The 22,744-nt window shown below is 34.5% G+C and overlaps 1 protein-coding gene and 1 long non-coding RNA gene across 3 annotated transcripts in view; one reads left to right on the forward strand and one right to left on the reverse strand.

The window, feature by feature from the left end:
* LOC141394430 (uncharacterized) lies at window positions 1-16,895 on the forward strand. Its single transcript, XR_012410413.1, has 2 exons — window positions 1-14,335; window positions 14,401-16,895. It is a non-coding gene; the product is annotated as an uncharacterized lncRNA (long non-coding RNA).
* The window catches only part of unc-13, a 32,505-nt gene that overhangs the window by 9,513 nt on the left and 248 nt on the right, over window positions 1-22,744 (reverse strand). The window contains exon 2 of one of the 2 annotated variants that reach the window (XM_073968724.1): window positions 22,472-22,710. The gene's annotated coding sequence lies outside the window, so the exon portion shown is untranslated. The remainder of the gene's footprint in view (window positions 1-22,471; window positions 22,711-22,744) is intronic. The other variant, XM_073968725.1, reaches the window with a different exon arrangement.

Below are 22,744 nucleotides of genomic sequence, written 5' to 3' on the forward strand. Positions count from 1 at the left end.
ATACACAATTATAAAAATATATTTGTAAAGTATATATCATAGTAAAAACATAAATAACAATAATAGTAATAATTATAATAGAAAATAAAACACTATATAGATTTTTAAAATATTCCAGTAAAATGTTTAAACCATCCTATCATCTAACTTACCGAATTATATTTTCTTCCCTTCAAGCGCTTTCTCTCCAAATGATAAATTTTTTTTACCATATAATGTTCTATTTTAATTACTCGAGTACCCCTTTAGACTCATCCATATAAAGAGTGAATAAAGAATATATATTTTCGCACTTAAATAGTTTGAAATAAGAGGGGAAAGGACCGATTTCATAATAATTTCTGAAGTCTTTAAATTATCGGGTTTCTGCTGCATATATATGTATGAGTTAAATACACTCCACGTCAGTAGAATAGAACACCTAAATTTTTGTTAATGTTAGCTTATTTATCCCAAAACGAATGAATCTGCGTTTTTAATCTTGTGGGGATTTAAAGTCTATGATGTTCCGTATCAAACACAGAAAAAATTATGTTTCTAGCATTTCGCGAAATGATTTTCTGATCAATTTTCAGATAGTACTATGAAAAATTGGCATTTATTTTTGGTCATCAGGATAGAACAGTCACCTTATTTTCGCGAATTTTTGAGATATTAACGCCGAAATTTCTTTCAGTCGATAAAACAAGGCTTTCTAATCATTTTCCATCAAAGAAAACGTATAAATTATTCCGCGGACACCGAAATAACAGCGTTAAAGGGTTTAAATTTACAGATATTTGAAACATCTCTGAATATTAATAGGAGTCGCGCAGTTATGTCATATTTCTTCACAATGAGATAGAATATGACACAGACAACCTCGACGGATACAATCGAGTGCTTCGGATGCTGATAAGATGGAACATTTTCAAAATAATTATGAAAAACGTCAAAATTTCTCAAAAAAACCATGATGTTTTGATCAATAAAAGGGTTTTTCCGCGAACAAGTCGGCCGTTTAAAGGTTTGGAAATATGCTCCACATTTAGAGGAAAATAATCTGATATGAAAACAACCGCTATTTTAATACACTGAGGGATATTTTAGCACATTTTCAAATTGAACACACCTTTTGGACTTTGAATTTTTTATGTGTTCTTATTTCGGTGTCCGCGACTGTTCTAAACAGTGTTATGCTCCAATATAAATGGACCAGGTTATTCTCTCCATATCGGATTTTACGAATTAGTAGTTTTTTCAACTGAACTCCAAATGTAAAAGACTCGTTTTCGCGGAAAAACACAGCCATGGAAATTGAGGTTTTAGGTTTCGTATCTTGTTTTAAAAAGTACTAAAATTTCTCTCAGTGTATGAAAATAAAGGTTGTTTTCGTATCAGATTATCTTCCTTCAAATGTGGAGCATATTTCCAAACCGTTGAACGGCAGACTTGTTCGCGGAAAACCGTTTTTTTGAACAAAACGTCATGGTTTTTATGAGAAATTTTGACGCTTTTCATAATTATTTTGAAAATGTTCCATCTTATCAGCATCCGAAGCACTCGATTGTATCCGTCGAGGTTGTCTGTGTCATATTCTATCTCATTGTGAAGAAATATGACATAACTGCGCGACTCCTATTAATATTCAGAGATGTTTCAAATATCTGTAAATTTAAACCCTTTAACGCTGTTATTTCGGTGTCCGCGGAATAATTTATAGGCTTTCTTTGGTGGAAAATGATTAGAAAGCCTTGTTTTATCGACTGAAAGAAATTTCGGCGTTAATATCTCAAAAATTCGCGAAAATAAAGTGAATGTTCTATCCTGATTACCAAAAATAAATGTCTATTTTTCATAGTACTATCTGAAAATTGATCAGAAAAACATTTCGCGAAGAGCTAGAAACAAAATTTTTTCTGTGTTTGATACGGAACATCATAGACTTTAAATCCCCACAAGATTAAAAACGCAGATTCATTCGTTTTGGGATAAATAATCTAACATTAACAAAAATTTAGGTGTTCTATTCTACTGACGTGGAGTGTACATTAAAAATAATGTCTGATTTAGACTATGCTGGATTTAGCAAATCCAGTGGATTTAAGTTGTCATTTTCATGCAACATATGTCAAATAAAACCAGATAATTGCTAAATCCAGCGTAGTCTAAATGGACTTTAAGATTCAACTTTTCCAAAGCTTCCAATACATAGAATAACTACATTATAATTTGAGTCAACCATCAAGGGGTCTGACAGTAAAACTTTGGCATCGACGGGCGTTGATTCTACTCGAAATTAACAGTGAACGTTGGTAACAACAATTTTGTGTAATTTCATATACCTCTGCCCCGGAATAAATAAAAATACAGAATAATATTGCCCAACAGCTGCTGCTTTAAACTAAGTAAGCAGTGTTTCTGCAAAATTCTATGCAAATGAATTCGTTGGAGTTACTACCAACCCCCTGCTTGTTTGGAAATATTTTGTCAAATCAAAAAAAGAACGAATGAAATATTTTCTAAAAACAGAAATTTGGTGGTAATTCGAAATGTTATTCGCTACCCGTACTGATAGTTCAGAAGCGTACTGATAGTACAAAAGCAGATAAGGCAGTACTTATTGTTTGGCAGAAAAAAATCCTCACACGATATACGGGCCAATCTTCCTTGACGTGAGTATCGACGTCATATGAATATAACGTTACATTCATATGCGTTGAGTAGACCAGCAAAATGTTTAGTGCCAAAAATTGTATTCAAGCATGGTTGCAATAGATTTGACATGTCAACTTTTTAGCATCTTCACACATTATTTTTACAAGCGCATGACCCCCAAAAGATCCAAATCATTTTCACATCCTAAGCATGATATCTTCACTAACTCCGTGGAATGACATCGATACCAGGTAATGATTTTTATATAGTTAGTATAACGATAAGAACCGTAGGAATGAAATGAACAGACAGAAGGCATGAAATATAGAAAGCATCACGTTGATGTCTTGACTTGACAAATGACTGTTAACAATATTTTATTTCTATGATATTTCTGGAAGTTTTGCTCTCTATAGCCACAATATTGTTGTTGCAAAATTCTCTGTTGTTGTAATTATTGTACATATAGCCCAGTTAAAATCCTGACTCCAAGAAAACAAATTGAAATATCAAAATACTTTAAACTTACTTGAACTAAGTCCTAAGGTCGATTTTTGCATTTTTATTTAATTTGAGTTTACGTCTTGCGGCTATGCGAACCGAAAAACTTTTTCAGATTAGGTTTTGCGGTCATGCGAATCGAAAAATGTTTTTTTTTTTTTTTGTAAGTATGCGCCTTCTTTTTATTCAACGTTATCACAAAATGTTAACAATTTTAACTTAAATTTAACTTTTGAAAATGTTGCGATAATAAGTACTTGCAATCGAATTTATTATTAAAAAAAAAAAATAAACAAATAATGGAATGTATTCCAACTATTAAAGTTACAAATTCTAATAAATATCCATGGATTACTTCTGAGTTATCAACCAGAAAAAAATCTAAAAACAAACTTTTTCGAAAATATAAAAAATCAGGTTCTTCGATTGACTACACCAATTATTCTGTTGCTAGGTCTCAGTATACGCTAGAATCTCATAGGTTATATGAGTACCTCAATAAGATTTAAGATACATAATTTTAAATCCAATCCCAAGTCCTTCTATGATTTTGTTAATTTGAAAAGAAAAACCTCTTCTAAGCCCTCTTTACTAAAATTCAATAATCAAGAATTTATTAAAAACACTGATAGGAGGGTTGGCGTTTTTTGTTTGGGATGACGACTTCTATTTTGTTTTTCAAAATAGTCAGGCTTAATCCCATAGTCGTTGTTTTAATATTTTATTAAAACAACTTTAATTTATTAGTGGGAAAAAATTGGCGATTACCAAGGGGTAAGGCAGGGAATACTATAGTTTCAGATCTCGCCACAGATCTTCATCAGTTCCCTTATTTCTTGTTTTTCAACAAGAAACTTTTTATACCCAAGTGTCAATTGCTAGCTCAAATAGATACGTGCGCAAAGAAACACTCTGATCGAGAATTTCTTTGGCACTACCTAAACTCTAGCAACTTCACTTGCAAACAAATCCAAATTTTTTTTTACCCCTTGGTAAACATCGCCAATTTTTTCCCACTAATAAATTAAAGTTGTTTTAATAAAATATTAAAACAACGACTATGGGATTAAGCCTGACAATTTTGAAAAACAAAATAGAAGTCGTCATCCCAAACAAAAAACGCCAACCCTCCTAATTGTGAGACCGGGCACCGTCAAAATGTTGTTTATTGCTGTAGTATGCAATACCAACAAACTAGTTATGTGCTTTTTCGTCGAGAATCGACGAACGCATAGCAGTGGGAAAAATTTGGATTTGTTTGCAAGTGAAGTTGCTAGAGTTTAGGTAGTGCCAAAGAAATTCTCGATCAGAGTGTTATTCTAGGGAATTAATTAAGATGACATGCCAAAGAATTGGTACAGATGCCAGCCAAAGAATTGTTGAAGATGCCATTCCATCGAGTTAGTAAAGATGACATGCTTAGGATCTGAAAATGAATTGCATCTTTTGGGGGTCACGCTCTTGTAAAAAGAATGAGTGAAGATGCTAAAAAAATTACATTCCATTTCACTTGCACCCATTCTTGAATAGCATCTTTGGCATCGAACATTTTGCTGGATTATATTTTATTAAATGAGGTCTGCGGGTACTTTTTCGTTTTAAATTAACAAAGTCATAAAATGATTTTGGATCGGATTTAATAGTTATCTTAATTTTATCAATGTAAATTTTATAAGACCTGTGAATTTCAATGTTTTACTTTGATCTAGCAATGGAATAATTTAAATAATCTATAGTAGAATTTAAATTTTTTGAAAAGTCTATTTTTAGAGTTTTTTTAGAGCGGACAATTCGGATGTAATCCACGGCAATTTATTAGAAGAATTTATTCTAACTTTTGGTACACATTTATTAAGAAAATTATTCAGTACGTCATAAAATTTATTAACAGCCTGTTCAAGGTCAAATTGATTATTACAGTGAAACAAAGAGGCCCATTCTGTGGTAGTAATGAGAAGATTCAGTCTTAAAGTTGAAAACATATTTCAATGTTTTAGAAGTAAGTGGTGTTGAAATTGGGGAGTTATAAATCAACTGTATACAAAGTGAGGGATGATGGTAATCTTCAGGAATAGATACAGGATGAATTCTCAAAATTTCAAAATTTAGAGTATTATTCACAAATACCAAATCCGGTATCTTACCATACTTATTTGTTACATTATTTATTTGATACATATTTATATCTGAGAAGCGAGTTACAACATCAAAAGAGAGCTGGTTCGTATTCTCACATGGGGTCAATGGTGTCATACCATCAGAGTCCTCAAGCGAAAGCCACTTAATTGACCGTAAATTAAAGTCTCCTAGAATTAGAATTTTATCAGTATCACACATTCTCGTAGCTATTGAGTTTATTGCAGACAAATGTTGAAAATACAGATTGTGGTCATATGCAGGTGGTATATATGAACAGGTAACAAATAATTTAATTTTGACAAATTCAATACAGACTCCTATAAACTCGATGTCATATATGTCATTTAATGTAATAATGTTAGAAGGGTATTTGGAATCGACTGCAATTAGAACAACGCCAAATTTTTTAATGACTCTATCTTTTTTAAAAATTTGATATCTTGAGCATAATATTTCACTATTTAAAACAGAAGGTTTCAGCCAAGTTTCTGAAAATACTATAATTTGAAACTCGAAATCGAAACTATCAGTGAACAGTCGAGACAATTTTGTATTTAGTCCCCTAACGTTCTGATAGCAAATTGAAATAGAATTGTTTACTTTTTTGGAGTCGACTCTGGCCTATGAGGTAAGTGAGCTATGTTTTCTGAGTTTTCAACAAATTCTTTTATAAATGCTTTAGGAGGCCAAAAATCTCTCGATAATATCTGATCAAATATGTTCTGGGGTGCAATAATTTTGAATGACGATCTATTCTCTGAGTAGCGCTGTTTTAATTTATAAGTTTTCAGGAAATAATCTCCATTTATTTTAGATTTGATGTCATCAGCCGTGCGAACCTGTAAGCAAAAACAGCTTTCATGGGCTGAGCCATTAACAAAGGTCTTTGGGTGATTCGCGGGGTTTGTGACAGAGCAGATGCGAGAGTTGGTGCGTTTGTAGAAGTCTCCCAAATTCTACATTTCTAACAGTGGGAGTCGATGAGCTCGCTACAATGGTAGATGATGTAGGATTTTTTAGGACTTTTTTATTCCTTAAAGTTGGAGTGCGTACACTCGCTACACTAAAAAGATTAGCAGAGCCCTCGGGAACTTCAACAGCGGCAACCGATGTTGGCTGAGCTAACTTAGGTTGTCTAGACTCAACATCCCTGTTAGAGGAAGCAGAAGTACTCCGATGATTTAGTTGAGATGTAGAATCTTTTTGGTTTTTTTCCCCCTTAGAGTTGGAGTAGAATTACTCGCTGCACTCAAAGGGTTAACAAAGCCCATGACAATTGTTAGTAGCCGGGTTTGGCAGAGCTGGGTCTGGCACAATGGTAGCATCAGTTTTCGACCCCCATATTCTGTAACAGGAGTAGCAGATATAAGCGGGGAGAAAACCGCGCCACCTAAAACGCTAGGTGTATTAGGAAGCTTCGCTTTAGTCCTGTTCCTTTACGTGCCTGAGGTTACCAGTTTTTACCACTTTTTACCCGCAAAGCGTTCCCTTACTTTAACCCTTTCCGACCTATAGCCTATCCTAGTGACCGATTTATCTCATTTTTTTAATTTTGTTGTTTCTGTATACACAAAACATTTTAAGTTAATAAGTTTCGTCACTAAGATCCTTTATCCTTATTTTTCAGGATACGCACAATTGTTGCAGTCCGGTTTAATTTTAAAATAAAAAACCTATTTCTTTGAAACAATATTATTTATTTGTATTTTTCATAGTAATACTTAAAGAAACAGATTTGTTTTTTACTTAAACATAAATATAATTTACTATATGAGTAATAATTTCACGTTCTTGATTTCCACCCTACACGTCGGCAGCATCTTACTGACGGCAAATCATGTTCAAGGGGTCAGAGTTTGACGGATAGTTAAGTCTTTTGTTTTTACGTGGCTGTTCGGATGAACGTTAGTTTCGGCAACATCCTTCTTCATCCTCACCCTCAGATTTATACTCAATATTTCCTATTTATCTATAAGTGTTAGTTGTTTAGTAACGCCAATCTAAAAGTCATGGGTATCTTTCTAATGTTGGGAGTTAATTTTGCAACTATCACGATATTGCATCCATTCACTGTAGCAAGCAAGGACAATGAAATTGATGAATACTTTTAAAGTAAATTTTTTGGTTTTAAAAGCTGACCTGTATGATTCCATTAATTGATAGCAAATATCAATGTCACCCATACAGTTATTGTTTTCCTTTTCGATTCTGTGACGTAGAACTTCAACGTACATTTTCTCTTCTTTCCCAGCGCTTCTTCTTTCGGCGGTTCACGTATTTACAGTCCTACGCTGAATATGCAAGAACTACGGACTTGAAACCTTCCACTGAAGAACGACAATATTTTATTCACTATGGCAGAATTTTTCACATCACCCCTCTTCATGTGTTATTCATTCGTGTAAATTTTTATTATGTTCTTCTTTATTGTACAAGTAGAAAAGATTCCACGATTCAACTGATCTTGTTGTAGTGGTATTGTCGTGAAATAAGGGAGTTTCAGGAAGTGTTTTAAAAAAAAACAACGAAAAACAAAGCCTGATCCTAAGACTAAATTCATATTTGAAACTGTTGAAGTTTAGCCCTGTAAAATTTGAAAATCAAGGACGAGCCCCTCGGAAGTTGTTAAATCTTCGTTTTTTAATTCTACTCCTCTAGGCTTATATGGAAGGCTTTATCTAACGGGGCACCGACAAAGTAACTGGTATCATTTGCTCATCTATGAAGTAATTAGCATTACATTTTCGTAGAATATCTCTACAAGTAGGTCCCACACGCTCAAGTAATAGATTTATTTCCAAACTACATTTGATTGTCTCCTCAGCCGCACAAGTTTTCAAACTGAGTCTCAAATTGACTTTTTCTCACAAATATTACGACTATTGCCAGTTGAATTCAGAGTTCAGATTTACTTGCGAGTGAAGGAGTGGAGGAGTCTGTAAGTTTTTATGGGTGCAATTTTTTTGGTGGACGTGGGTCGAGCTTATTTGAGGATGGGGTAATTTTTTTGTCTGGGTGGGGAAAGAGGGCAATTTGCCCCCCTCAACTTGCTCGGATTCAAGAAGAGTTTCACTCGCGAGTGGAATATGAGCGAGTATTCGGAGCTCTGGTTGGCTTACATTTCCTATTGTCTCTGGTAGAACATTCGACTCGTCTTTATTGATGTTTTCCTGGTCCGATAAATCGTTTGCAGCTATGGGTAAATCCCAAGTTGCATCTGCGCACAAAAAATCACCGCTAAAGTGTTCCAAACCTTAATCTAAAAGCTAATCTAAGATTCCGTCTTCAGTTAATCTTCTTGAGAACAAGAACAAAAAAGTAAAAATATTTGTATAATCTAGTCCGAACACGCACAATTGTGGTACCTTAAATAGTTTTGACGTAAAAATATAAAAAATCACAAAAAATTACGAAGTTAACACTTTACACACGATATTTACTATTTATTTTTACTGACGATAATTATTTGATACAAGATTTCTCAATTTAAATAATTATTAATTAATATCCAAACTTACCCTTTCGACTGATTTTTGCAACTTCAAAAAGTACACTACTTGAACAATCAAATTAATACGAAAGGACAGCATTTAATGACAGATCTTTAAAAGAATAATAAAATATGGATATACACTATGTTTTTTTGCCGATCTCATCACATAATGTCTAATGTTGATGAAATTATACTGATTTAATTTTACCCGCACAATTGTGCGTATACGGTCGGAAAGGGTTAAAAAGCATACAATTTATATGAGAACAGATTACCACTTTTACCATTTTTTGCCACTGTTACCACTTTTAAGAGTAAAGGAACAGACCATTTATTTGAAGTTTTCTTATTTGACCTTTTACGTTTCGGTCGGTGCAGATGTGGCTGGTGATGAAGAAAAATCATCATCAAATTTCCATCATCAACTTAAAATGCGTTTTTCTCGAAACTTGATTTTTTGAGTAAATGAGCGAATTTTTTTTTTTTTTTTTTTTTTTTTTTATATATACACACATGTATATTTAAGGTAAGGTCACATAAGGCAAATATTTGCTCCATCGACAGTCAGTTTGCGCTTACTGAGAGAAAGTGAGCATAAACTTCAATGCATTATTTACGCTCACTTGCTCTCAGTAAGCGCACACTAATTGCCGGTGGACCAAATACTTTTATTTATCTAAATATGTTTAAAGCTATTAAAGGTTTATTATTTATAATAGGCTTGATGTTGTCGGAGACCAGAAATCACGACCAACGTTATCAAAAATCTCGTCGCAATGTTCTCTTACATTTATCCTATATCAGACAAGAACAAATTTTAAACAATTGGTGTTGTGCGAAGCTCGAAACGTCGTTCAGACCCTGCAATAAAAAGGAACTACCCGATCATCGAACTAAAAAAAGAATTGTACTGCACTCTTTGATATTTTAAATGTTTTCATGGTGTCTAGGATGTTAGTTGCAAATACATAAATATATTTAATAAAAGGGCTTTATTGCATTTGTTTGCTTGAATCCGATTTAAGTATATGCAATATCTGTCGAATCGAGATGAAACGTTAAATAGACGACTAAATTTGACATGGAATGAAATCAGTCAAACCCGGCTTCTCGAAATTTGACCAAAAGCCCGAAGCATGTAGCTACATCATTTCTTCCCAAAATATACTACAGTCCATGGTGGAATAATAAGGTGTTACATCGATAACAATAATCGGACCATTTACCAGACCAAACGTCAAAATTTGCGAACAAATGTTGACGTTTGGTGTGGTAAATGGCCCGATTATTGTTATCGATGTAACACCTTGTTATTCCGCCATGCTACATATTTTGTTTTCCAAAATGTTATAAAGTTCCTTTTAATTCCTTTAATTAATTAATTAATTAATAATTTTATAATATTCATAGTTTTAATCTTTCTATTACACTATTTATTCGTACACCGGGTATTTTGTCACTATTTAACATGAAACTTATGGTCTGTTCCTTTACTTTTGAAAGTGGTAAAACCGGCAAAAGTAGTATAAGTTGTAACCTGCACTCATATGAATTGTATGGTGTCTGAAGTAAAGGAACGCTTTTCGAGTAAAAAGTGGTAAAACTTGAAGATTCTTGCACGTAAAGGAACAGAGCTTTAATCAACATCAAATATATGTACAGTCAGGGACAAAAGTATACAGTTTTATTTCATCTTGATAATATACAATATTTAATACAACTAAATTATATTCCATAATACAAACAACTGTAAATTTTACAAAAACCAAAAAATGTTGGGGACAAAAGTTAACATACACCCCAAGGAAATAAGTGTATTACTGTACAATTTATGGAATTAGCAGCAAAATTTGTGCATTTTATAGTTCAGACGAATGTCTCTGGGTGTCTGAGATATATTTTAGAGGAAAGAAAATAATTTTTGGGGGTTTATTGCCGTTATTTAAGGTCGGAGTTTTTGTATGGCTCATTAAAGCTGACCCTTGCTTAATTCTTTGCGCTTTTAGGTATTGCACTTTATAAAAAGCACAAAATTAGTGTCAGATTGCAAATCTTGAGACCCTAGAAAGCTTTGGAGTTGTTCTTGTGCAAAATATTCCTTCTTGGACGTAGATAAATCCACGTTTTTCCTCAGATTTCTCAGGACGTTAATAGATTTTGCAGAATTCTTGGCTCAAATTACGTACAGAACGCCTTGAATTGTCTTGTAATATGGTCTAATACAAACCTTGGGCTTTCTTAGCATTGATAATTCTTAATGGTGTGTAGTTGGAGTCTATGTTGAAATTTGAACTTTTGTAAGATGAAACGTAGTCAATTGCGGAGAGCAATTAAATTGTAGTTTTTTCATGAATTCATTTGAATAAATAAATACAATACATCATTTTGATTTTGCAAACAAGACGTGAAAATTTCATGTCAATGGTTTGGTGAAAATGACATGCCATAATGTTGTTGAAAATTACATGTCAAAGGTTTGGTGAAAATGCCATGTCAAATGGTTGGTAAAAATGCTATGCTTAGGATCCGAAAATTAATAGCATCTTTTGGGTTCACGCTCATATAAAATGATGATTCACCTAAAAAGATGACATGCCAGATCACTTACATCCATGAGTAAATAACATTTTTGGCATTGAAATTACTTCAGTTCAGGGACCACTATATGTTCAACACAACACTCTACATTACATTTGTAGAATTTACGAAAGAGCTAGAATCCGCTTTTAACATCTACATGGCTTGTGACAAAGGCAACGTCAAATAAAATGCAGGCGATTGTGAACAGATGTCTAAGATCAATTCTCAAAGGCACAAGGCAATACGGAATTGAAAAAGACGTCAGAACGAGAAAATTAGGCTGACTAGGACATACTCTCCACAAAGACAACGATCATATATCACAATCAGTTCTATTCTTTAATCCGCATGGTGCGAGAAGAGGAAGTTCAAAAGTTACATGTAAACGAATAATCCAAAAAAACCCAAAATCAATAAGCGAACTCAAATACATATCCCGAAATAGGAAAATATGGACCGATTTTGTTAACGACAAATCAAATCAATTTCAAAATACTTTTTAGGTAATAATTATTAAAATATATTGGAGAACAACTAAAATAAGTACATAATTTTACTATTTTTAATATTTCCATAAGAATAAACTCGGTTTTCATAATTATACCCTACACCACTATGTGGAAGGGGTATTATAAGTTTGTTTTGGGAAAAATTCATGTAACACCGCGAAATATTCGTCGTAGACCCCCAATGTGGTATACCAATCTTCATATCTCGGCGAGATAAAGAGATTTGGAGATGTGTGTCCGTCCGTCTGTCCATTATAAATTGTAATCAAACTCCAGGCCGCAATTATGGACCGATCGTCACGAAATTTTGCATGGAGGTCGGGTTCAGACAAGAATAGACACCTATTGTTATTGGTGATGATCGTGAAATATTTAGCGGATGAAATGGACAAAAAACAAAAATTTTCACCGATTTTGTAGCTGCTCTGTAGGTCGCAATAATAGTCCAATTACCTCGAAATTTTAAATAAAGTAAGAGTATATTACAAACAATAAGTTTGCAGTTTTAGACTGTGATTAGATAATATTGAGAGGGTTAAATGGACCAAAACTTTTGTGTGAAAATTCTTTATTCCTGGAAGAGACATTCCGGGCAAGTAAGCTGTACTTGGAAGAGGAACGCTTGACCTTTCTATTGATGTCAATTGTGTTGGTGTACATGATAAGATAACAGAGCTACAACCTTTTATATCCGATTATTTGTTTGTGGTATAATAATAAACACGCTAGAGCTCGCAATTATAACTCAATTGTCACGAAATTTTGCACGAGGTAAGACTTTAGGTCGAAGAAGATGCCTACAATTTTGGATGATGATCTGATATTATTTAGCGGGTGAAGTGGACCATTACTTTTTTATGATTTATGAAAAATATAAACATTTTATATTTGGCCATATTTTAATTCCTGGAGGCCATATACCGCCAAAGTAGCCTACATATGAAAAAAGAACGACTGCCGTTGATCTATTCCCCGTCCAGATAACTTTAAATTTTAAACGGTGGGAAAATACCCCTCAGTAGGGTTGGCGACATTTTCTGAGCATTACAGTCATGTAAAGCTTCTCTACAAATGGTGTCTTAGGGCATGCCGTTCGGACTCGGCGGTAAACTGTAGGTCCTCATATTAGGAAATATAAATCGGGGTGCACTCATTGATATGAGAGAAGTCTCCTTTGTCCCTTTTAGGATGTTTGTGGAACAATTATTATATTATTATTAAAGATTGATGTGATAAGATTACAGAATCCACAAAGTTATTTCTTACAATAAGTTTATTTGTTCCATTAAGGAATTTTGATTTGCTGAAAGCTAATTCCCAGGGGTAGTGGTGTAGGGTATCACATGGTCGTAAATTTTAAATAAATAACACTACGACAATGACTACGCCTTTGACTGCACAAACGTCTACGCCAAAAGATTATTTTGATAGTAAAATTGTAAGGTTGGTTTTTCTTCTGCATTAAAAGTGTAAAAATGATATACTAACAATTCTATTCATTTTATTTTCCAAAAGAATAGCTTTTTTGTACAAATACATTCATATATACCAAATAGTTACGACACGTCAACTTGCAATTTTGGATACGACAACGCCAACCGTAATAAAAGTGATTTATTTTCAATACTAAGGCTTTAAGGAAAGGAATGAAGTATCAATCAGCAAATCAATCAATCAATCAAGGACGTGTCACAGTGGTTTAAAATACCCCTTCGCAAACAGAAAGTCGGTGTAATCTAATTGATCTATACCAGAACAATTGCTTGTGCATGGAGTCGTTACAAATCGACTAAGTCAACTCCCTGATGATGATCATCAAGGTAAATTTATAGAAGGTGTATGCATGAAATACAAAAACTAACAATTCTGCAGAAACAGAATTTTTGTTAAAGATTTTGGACTGATTGGTCTGGATTCGGAAGAAAGAAATAGTGTAGTAGGACTCAGTGGCGTTGGACGAAACTAGTCTTCTCTGCCATCCCCGAAAGTAATCAATTTTAAATACACCCACTTTAAACTTGTTGTTTTTAAATTTGAAAACAACAACTATGAAATTAAGCTTAACTTACATACAAATAGTAAGTAAAACACACATCACAACAAAACTGCCAAAGTGAATCCAAAAACAAAATATAGTATAGGCTCCCCAGCCATAAATAAATAAATACGTATACAAATTACATTTATTGCTGATGGTTCAAAAATGATCAAATCAATACCAGAGCAAACAGAATCTACTCAGCAACATCAGCCGACGCTGCTATAAAACATCATTGTCGAACCTACTATGGCTCAGCTGTTCTGAGAGAAAAGCTTTCAAACTTGTTAGCACGTAGCACAGTGGGAAGTTCGTTCCACAAACGCGCAGAGCGAACAATAAATGATCTTTCATAAACGGATGAAGAAAAACGTGGATAACGTAATTGTGTATTCCTAGTAGATCTGAAAAAACACAGTCTTTCTCGTAGAACACCAGGTAGGTCCAAAAGCACAGATTTGTAAAGAAATGATATAACACGTTCTTTAACATATATTTTAAAGGGAACTCCAAGAAAGTTACTGGCATGAGCAGAAACATGTTGAGATCTACGCAAATTGTAGACAAATCTAATTATCATATTGAAAAGTATTTCTAGTTTATCAATATTCTCCTCCGTTGTACCAGAAATGACTTCTATGCCATAAGATATAATAGACATTAACATGGAATAATACTAAATGGCAAAAACAGTTCTGTAGAATACAACCTTCGAAGTATACTTATTACCCTAGAGTATAAGCCATCAATATTGGCAGAAAAATCCAGCTTTGAGTCTATAATAACTCCTAAACATTTGAATCTATCAACAAACCAACCAATCAATCTGTATATTCATACTACCATTCATACCACCATCTAAGAGGTAGTTTACACTATCTATCAATGTCATATGATACGAAATAAAAACATTCCATATCTACCCACGGCGGCAATGTGGAGACGTAATTTTATTATATTTTTGTTGGGGTCGACGCACAGAACAAATGGCGTAAGGAAAATCTCCAATATTCCACATATTAGTGAATATTTAACGATGGAAAATTTCATGTCATATGACATTTACATATAGTGTAAACTACCCCTAAGCTCGGATCCGGATGAATATTTTTTCCGGTGCCCAGCAAAATTTTATGGAAGTGGTTCCATGAGATGCCATGATTTCACTGGATCTTTTGCATTGGTTCAAATGAAGTCGTGAAAGATCCGATCTTTTCATCAGCATTTGAACCCATTCGAAGGAAGTCGTGAAAGATCCGATCGTTTCATCAGCATTTGAACCAATTCAAAGGAAGTCGTGATAGATCCGATCTTTTCCTTAGCATTTGAACCCATTCCATCGATCCAATAGAGATGAATTTTGTGTTTTTATTTTTACACATGTAGATATTCTTTTATTTATCTAAATACGTACGTTTAAAGCAATGTAAGATTTATTATGCTAGGAAGTCCCCAGCAAAATTAAATGGAAGTGATTCCATGTGAAATCATGATTTCACTGGTTCTTTTGCATCAGTGCGAAAGGAGTCGTGAAAGATCCCATTTTTTTCATCGAATTTTCATGAGTGCAATTGAAGTCGTGAAAGGTCCGATCTTTTTCATCGAATTTTCATGAGTGCAATCGAAGTCATGAAAGATCCGATCTTTTTCATCCAATTTTCATGAGTGCAATTGAAGTCGTGAAAGATCCGATCTTTGTCACAATATTATCATGAGTTCAAATAAATTGATAAGTAACCGCACAATACATTATCAAATACTCATATACCCGAATAATTGTGTACTTGCAAAAGTAATTGTTAAAATGAAAATAAAAGTCAGATGAAAGTGGTCGATAGTGGCAAAATTTATATATTTTAATTAAAAATACAATGTAAATTGATATAAAACAAAAGAAAAATATATTTTGTGTTTGGAAACCTGTTTCGTTTTGTGGATATTAAAAAGAAGTATGAAAAAGACCCGGTCTATAAACCACGAGCTTCCCCAGCCGACCAACACCGATATAGTAAAACATATCGAGCTGCAATTATTGGGTTGGTTGGGCCATGTTAACAGGATGGATAAAGATGCCACCGGCATATGAATACGAGCCATTTGACGTTATGCGACCCGAGGGAACAAAACTCCAATGGAAAGATCACGATATCACAAGCATGGCATGCAAAGTGAGAGAAGCAAAGTAGGAGATCGGTAAAATAAGTATAAAAGAGACCATAACGTGGTAACTATTACAGGATAAGCTTTTTCTTTTGAAATAAAATAACAGAATTCAAATTTATACTAGATTTCCCAAACGATGAGCTTGGTTCAGAGATTGACACATAATTTATCGAATATTGGAAAAACGGAACCCCCAAGTTGAAAGAAGTATCTTGCAGCCATCGGAAGAGATAAATATGATATTGCAGATTAATATAATATATAATTTTGAAAATTACATACAAAATAAAGAAAAATAACATCTGGCGATACAAATCATCTGCGCATTCTATTCTTATTAATTCAACAAATTACATAATTGTATTGCGAATTTTATTTCTGATTGGCAAAAATCCGGATCCAAAGCATTGGTGCAAGAAGCCATGACGATGAACTGGTGCAAGAAGCCATGACAATGAACTGGTGCAAGAAGCCATGACAATGAACCGGTGCAAGATGCTATGACAATGAACTGGTGCAAGATGCCGTGACAATGAACTGGTGCAAAATGCCATGACAATGAACTGGTGCAAAATGTCATGACAATGAACTGGTGCAAAATGCCGTGACAATGAACTGGTGCAAAATGCCGTGACAATGAACTGGTGCAAAATGTCATGACAATGAACTGGTGCAAAATGCCATGACAATGAACAGGTGAAATCAGGTGTCACTCCCTTGTAAATTTCATCGGTGATTCACCTAAATTTGCACCTATGACAAGTCACTTGCACCTATGATTCAACTCATGATCTGTCATCGAACATTTTGCTGGGTCCCAATCATTGAGCTAAAAGTAGAGTCGGACTGCGCTCTTTGGTATTAGTCGTGTTCCTTTACGTGCCTGAGGTTACCAGTTTTTACCCGCAAAGTGTTTCCTTACTTTTAAAAGCATAAATTGTATGCTATGAGAGCATTTCACCACTTTTACCATTTTTGCAACAATTACCATTTTTAAAAGTAAAGGAACAGACCAATTATAAAAGTTTCCTTGCCTGCACTAGAGAACCCCGCTCAAAAAGTCGATTTGTAGATCCCTACAAAACAACAAACATTTCCAAAACGTTGTAAAATAAAATTTACGAAATAGTAATCTACAGTTGGAGTCAATGTCGAAATCTACACTGCACTGATGGGAAGTAAAATCCTTTTGTAAGGTGAATCAAAACCTGTTGCGGAGGAAGTAAACTCTGTTGCGTGCATCGGCGGTGTTTAGACTGCAACAGCTGGGACGGCCGGCAGTCAAGTTTCTCACTTAAATTTACAACCTGTCGCTTGCCAAACACATCGTTCCCGAAGTCTGGAAAATAGGCCAGCTACTGAAGCCCGAAAAGGATGCCAGCAAAGGTGAATCTTACAAACCGATTTCGCTTTTGTCGCCCGTAGCAAGGACCCTTGTGGCTATATCTTCCATCCAGTTGCCGATCAATAGCATAGGATCCGTAAGCAGCACAACAACTGCGCTGAAGGCCATCTCCATATTAGCAGAGGACTCACTCAGAGCAAGCCGTGCTCATAATCTAGAAAGAGAAGTCTAACGTTACAAGAGAGAACCTCCAGATCAACAAGCCTTTCAACCAGGTTTAAGTAGCATTCACACGAATGCAGTCGCAGATGCAGTAAACAGTTGTCGTGTGAATGCGGTCCTTGGAGAACATCTACCATCTATCTCAGCTGAGAAGCGCCAGCTGTCAGGACAAACCAGATTAGTTTTGGGTCAATACGCTCGGGATGGTGCAGACGTCAAAATTCCTATAGGGCAAGTACTGATGACACCGTGGAAAACATCTGCCCAGCATACAGCACAGGCACCCACGACACACTGCTCCTTTTCAATTGCCCCACCAATCCTGCTAAGAAACTTAAGTTTGCAGCTTTGTGGTTACAAACCATTAGATTAAACAGAAAAATGAGAATACAAACATATTAACTACTGTTACAACAACGAGAAGAAACTGCTATTGATGTAAACTTTATGATGATAAATAAATTATAGTTATTTCAATAATTCATTTGAATTAATAAAATAAAAAGATGAAAATCATTTTTCAATACAGCATTTTCCATTTTCCGAACAATACGTGAAAATTACATGCCAAAGGGTTGGTGAAAATGACATGCCAAAGATTAGTGAAAATGCTATTCTTGGGAATTGGTTAAGATGGCATGCCAAAGGATTGGTATAGATGCCATGCCAAAGAATTGTTGAAGATGCCATTCCATCGAGTTAGTAAAGATGACATGCTTAGGATCTGAAAATGAATTGCATCTATTGGGGGTCACGCTCTTGTAAAAAGAATGAGTGAAGATGCTGAAAAAATGACATTCCATTTCACTTGCACCCATTCTTGAATAGCATCTTTGGCATCGAACATTTTGCTGGGTAGGTCACGTACCCTGATCACAAATATATATAAACTTTTTTGCGGAAGTCCATACTTCCCGAGATATGGGCCTCCGAAATTTCCCTTGTTATATATAGGCCTACTATTTAGACAAAAATTTATGATTTTAAAGGAAATTTTGTTCCCGTTCCCTAGATTTGCACCTGTCCATGGGTGAGGGTGAAAGCCTTAAATCCCCTTTGCACCTGTCCATAGAAAAAGTCTTAAATCCCCAGCCGAAGACCGTCTATTTATAATAAAATATACCCAGCAAAATGTTCGATGCCAAAGATGCTATTCAAGAATGGGTGCAAGTGAAATGGAATGTCATTTTTTCAGCATCTTCACTCATTCTTTTTACAAGAGCGTGACCCCCAAAAGATGCAATTCATTTTCAGATCCTAAGCATGTCATCTTTACTAACTCGATGGAATGGCATCTTCAACAATTCTTTGGCATGGCATCTATACCAATCCTTTGGCATGGCATCTATACCAATCCTTTGGCATGCCATCTTAACCAATTCCCAAGAATAGCACTTTCACTAATCTTTGGCATGTCATTTTCACCAACCCTTTGGCATGTAATTCACGTCTTGTTCGGAAAATGGAAAATGCTGTATTGAAAAATGATTTTAATTTTTTTTATTTTATTAATTCAAAGGAATTAATGAAATAACTATAATTTATTTATCATCATAAAGTTTACAACTATAATTGCAGTTTGTTCTCGTTGTTGTAACAGTAGTTAATATGTTTGTATTCTCATTTTTCTGCTTAATCTGACTCTGGGTCTAACAGTCGTAAGAATGTGGCTATTTCGCTATTTATATGGTTTGTAACCACAAAGCTGCAAACTTAAGTTTCTTAGCAGGATTGGTAGGGCAATTGAAAAGGAGCAGTGTGTCGTGGGGCCTGTGCTGTATGCTGGGCAGATGTTTTCCACGGTGTCATCAGTACTTGCCCTATAGGAATTTTGACGGCTGCACCATCTCGAGCGTATTGACCCAAAACTACTCTGGTTTGTCCTGACAGCTGGCGCTTCTCAGCTGCGATAGATGGTAGATGTTCTCCAAGGACCGCATTCACACGATAACTGTTTACTGCATCTGGTTGAAAGGCTTGTTGATCTAGAGGTTCTCTCTTTTAACGTTAGACTTCTCTTTCTAGATTATGAGCATGGCTTGCTCTGAGTGAGTCCTCTGCTAATATGGAGATGGAGATGGCCTTCAGCGCAGTTGTTGTGCTGCCTACGGATCCTATGCTATTGATCGGCAACTGGAAAGTTATTTCTGATGCTGAAAGAACTATAGCCACAAGGGTCCTTGCTACGGTCGACAAAAGCGAAATCGGTTTGTAAGATTCACCTTTGCTGGCATCCTTTTCGGGCTTCAGTAGCTGGCCTATTTTCCAGACTTCGGGAACGATGTGTTTGAGCGACAGGTTGTAAATTTAAGTGAGAAACTTGACTTCCGGCCGTCCCAGCTGTTGCAGTCTAAACACCGCCGCTGCACGCAACAGAGTTTACTTCCTCCGCAACAGGTTTTGATTCATCTTACAAACGGATTTTACTTCCCATCAGTGCAGTGCAGATTTCGACATTGACTCCAACTGCAGATTACTATTTTATGAATTTTATTTTACAACGTTTTGGAAATGTTTGTTGTTTTGTAGGGATCTACAAATGGACTTGTTGAGCAGGGTTCTCTAGAGCAGGCAAGGAAACTTTTATAATTGGTCTGTTCCCTTACTTTTAAAAATGGTAATTGTTCCAATAATGGTAAAAGTGGTGAACTGCTCTCATATAAATTGTATGCTTTTAAAAGTAAGGAAACACTTTGCGGGTAAAAACTGGTAACCTCAGGCACGTGAAAGAACACGACTAATACCAAAGAGTGCAGTTCGACTCTACTTTTAGCTCAATGATTGGGAATTCCTAGCATAATAAATCTTACATTGCTTTAAACGTACATATTTAGATAAATAAAAGAATATATACATGTGTAAAAATTCATTTCTATTGGATCGATGGAATGGGTTCAAATGCTAAGGAAAAGATCGGATCTACCACGACTTCCTTTGAATTGGTTCAAATGCTGATGAAACGATCGGATCTTTCACGACTTCCTTCGAATGGTTTCAAATGCTGATGAAAAGATCGGATCTTTCACGACTTCATTAGAACCAATGCAAAAGATCCAGTGAAATCATGGCATCTCATGGAACCACTTCCATAAAATTTTGCTGGGATATACATACATATGATAGTTTATTATCATTATCCGTTCAAAAATAGCGAAGTTACATACAAAGGAAATTTCGGAACTTCAGAGGTCCATATCTCGGGAAGTATGGACTTCCGCAACAATTGTTTATATATATATGTGACCAGGGTGATGAGACCTACCTGTCATCATCCTGATCCGAGCTTATATGGTAAACTCGGATTGTTCCAAAATAAGTAGGTAAATGCAATCAACACAACAATATCTACATATGATACACTTTTTATAAAAATCCATGAGGTGTCCTTAATCTAATTTTATACCACTACCATAAGATTTTTTCCTAACTTTCGGAATTTCTTATATTTACTATATTATAATAATAAATAAATTGAATCAAAGTGTATAATAGGTTTAGAATGAAACAAAATTCTAAAAACTTAATTTACAAAAAATGTAAAAAGGCAGCTGATTGTCACGTCTACCTTGTTCAAAATACATTGATGATCATAGAGTATGCTCAAAATATCGAAAATCTAAATTCATAGAAATGAAAGCCAAAACATTTTGTTTAATTTTAACAACAACAATAATTATTGGAAAAAATATTCTTGAACAAGAAAATTTAAAATGATGTGAAATTACATTCGCTGTTTTCATTTTGAAAATCTACAAAATTAAAGTATCTAAATTTATCGATATTTCTTAATAAGAGCATAATTTAAAAAAGGCTGACTTCCGTAACGTCAGTTGCTTTTGTTAATATCTGCAACTGTCTTAAGCATTCTATTCCATATCGCTGTGATACAGAATTAATGCGGGGTATTGCAATCCAAAACGTCACTGATAAGTAATAATTGGAACAAAGAAGTTTTAAGACGTTTCGGAAGTCAGCCAAACTGTTTGCCACCGTGTGCAGCCGTTTCACAAGCATGAATTGAAGCAAAAATTAAAAAATAGGAACATTTTTTACATATGTGAGTATGTATTTATTTCACACCTGTAACAACAGTGCGTATTATTTCAAACTTTTTTGTATAACGATAAACTCACGACACGTACCTACACTTTCCGAAACCGTAAACTAAATACCAAAGACCACGATGACTCTGTGGACTTTGTGTTGTTACCGTTCTAGTTGCAAAGACTATCAACAAACTGATTTAATTGTCGTACAAAATTAAAATACAATTAACCTTTCATGTGTCAACGTGTGACATGAAACGACGGTCAACGAACCCATTGTGGCTTAGGCATATAGTAGCCTTGAAAATTAATGTCTGGATATAAATTAATTTAGTTATTTTTTATACAATAAAATTTTCACTTCTTGTAAGTTTATATACCTTTAAAAAATAGGTCATTTCGATTTATACATTTAAACAAAACATTTTGCTCCTTTTGTTTATATGAGCCAAGAAGACCGTTGTATCATCGGGTTAATTCACAAAATTTTAGCTCCAATATTACTACGCCTACAATTCTTTTGCAATTTTGATATTTAATTTTCCAATGTTCTATTCTTTTGCAATGATATATCCACTAACCCTCATTAGTGATACACCCTAAAGTATGCACTGGATTTAGTGAAAACGAAATTTTTGACATAAATACAAAATGTTAATGTACATACATAACATAATGTATTTACATATGTATTACACATTTATAAACATTACGATTTTTGAAATGAAAACTACAGATAAAAATTAAAAAAAACTCCTACCACCCCTACCCTATTTTTCCTATTTGTTGAATACATACATTTGAGATTTTGCTGACAGTTTTTCCAAAGTTTCCATTTAGCAAACTGAAAATTGGTCGAGTTTTTCATACATACATGTTGGTTGGCCTGTTTTAATTGTTCAGATGAATAGTTTTCCACACTATAACTATTATGGGCAATTTTTTTATTGGTTTGCTGCGAATACTTAATTCGTCTAAGACGTCGTCTCATGACTGTTACCATTTTTAATTATGTTTCCCACACCACCTGCAAATTCCTGTAGATATACACTTTTTTAAGTACATGGGTAT

Source organism: Musca autumnalis, unplaced genomic scaffold (assembly GCF_047663935.1).
Source record: "Musca autumnalis isolate F117 unplaced genomic scaffold, ASM4766393v1 scaffold_2, whole genome shotgun sequence".
Taxonomy (NCBI): domain Eukaryota; kingdom Metazoa; phylum Arthropoda; class Insecta; order Diptera; family Muscidae; genus Musca; species Musca autumnalis.